Below are 2,154 nucleotides of genomic sequence, written 5' to 3' on the forward strand. Positions count from 1 at the left end.
GAATTGCGAGATGTAAACTCGCAATTGTGAGATAAAAAGTCAATTATCTTTTAAAATGTTTTATTCTGTGGCGGAAACAAGCCTCCATAATTATCATACTCTCACCACCTTTTGATTGCCCTGTCCAGTTTCCCCCTGGCATCTTCTCTGCTCCTCTTTTGTCCAACAAAGCGATCCATTTTTAGCTTCAAGCTATAGCTGTAGCAGCTCTTGCGGGCTCGCGGCAGCCCTTGAACGCAATGACGCAAGGCGCAGCGACGTTCATGGGGCGTCGCAGTGATTCTTATGTTTGAGACCCCCCAAGACCCCCCCTGGCGCCGCCGGTGAGTATGACCAACATAAGAATTTTCACTGGAAAATGTCATCCGAACAAGTAAGTAACATCCACTTTTGTTCTGACCAACTAAGGAAAAAAAAAGCATTGCAGTAAATCGGGCTGATTAACGATCGCTCATCATATCACGTCAAACCCTGCAAATTATACTTTGTTCTCAAATTGTTAATGTTAACAACATAAGCATTGCGTGACATTTAATGCCCTTCCGATATCATCCTTGTTTCCTCATGGGCCGGTGTCAGTCTCTTTTTCTGTAGCCGCTCGAAGTCCGAAGTCTTTTGCATTTTACAGCGGGTGAATCTCCAGGTAATCGTCGTTTGAACCTTTTCTGGATCCGCCATCAGATTGATAAGTTTAATTATATCCAGTGCTGTGAGAAAACGCTATAAATCTCCACCTCCAGCATCCTCACACACTCATAGCCGACTAGTCGAGACTCTTCTTTATGTGGACAGATGTGACGTAATGACGCAAAGACATGCTCGAATTTCCCGCGGAAATCCACAGTACCACAGGAGTTAAAAACATTATTACAGTCTTACCGTTTTGAGTCGAACTACGGCAAGCAGAGAGTTCTGAACACTGGCTGGTGATGTACTCAATCAAACATTTATTTAGGATCATTTTTAACCCCAAAAAAGATACAGACTGCAGCTTTAAGATGCGAATGAAAACTCGATGAGTTCCAGATGCGGGAACCGTCGGATCGAGAGGTTAACCGTCCCGGAGAAGCGTGAGGAAAACTGACACAGGAACGGGGTCAAACGCGGACATCAGGGACTCATTCCTGCCGTCGGAGGGGTTCAGACATGTGGCATGAGTGTTTCTGCCTGTCGCTTCATTTGATGTGCAGATGTGCCATTATTCCCAGATGTCGACTGGCTTCCCAATGACAGTGTGCAGGTTATTGTTGAAAGTTATGGTGTTTGATTATACCTTCACTTCCTTTAGTTAAACATGCCTGAATGAAAATGCTTCCAGTTTTAATTCACTTCCTCAGGAATTACAGTAAATGATACTTTTATTTTATAAAACCATCCTTTCCTCATTTTAATAATCAGTCTTAAATACTAAACAGTGTTGTTGAACATTGTTGTAATTACTCATTTTAATCTATTTTTTTTTATTTTAATCTAATTTTATTAATTAATGTATTTACTTATTTTATTCTATTCTTATTTATTAATTTATTTACTGATTTATTTACTTATTTTAAGCTATTTATTTCAATCATCAAATATTGCTATTTATCCGTTTATTTACTTATTTTAATTTACCTTATTTATTTTAATCTTAATTAATTTATGCTTTGGATAAAAGCGTCTGCTAAATGCATAAACGTAACAGTAAACAAAAATACTTTTTTTCAAATATAATTCAGTCATTTACTCATGTCAATCCAAATCTGTATGATTTTATTTTGTCAAGTCAAATTTATTTACATTGCGCTTTTCACATTGTTTTAATGCAGTATTGATGTTATGTTTATAATATCTTCATGAGCTGGTCGATAATAAAGTTACATTTTGCAATGATATAAACAATCAAGCAGTTGAGATTTGCTGTATAGTAGGCTATATATATTGCTTTACGTGAGTGTGTGCAAGTAAAGTCAGATATATTGTAGGCCTGTTATATAAACAGCCAGTCCATAAGCGTCATTTGTTCTCAGGGAAATATGTGTTTCCATATTTACAGATTCGAGACTCAGGGTCATGAGATCCACCTTTCCCTGCGTAAACATCCTCACTCTTTGTCTGACGGTGAAATGAGGGAGATGCATGACCTATAGGCCTAAATTTAAGATTTATGTATTT

This window comes from Squalius cephalus (assembly GCF_949319135.1).
Source record: "Squalius cephalus genome assembly, chromosome: 9".
NCBI classification, from domain to species: domain Eukaryota; kingdom Metazoa; phylum Chordata; class Actinopteri; order Cypriniformes; family Leuciscidae; genus Squalius; species Squalius cephalus.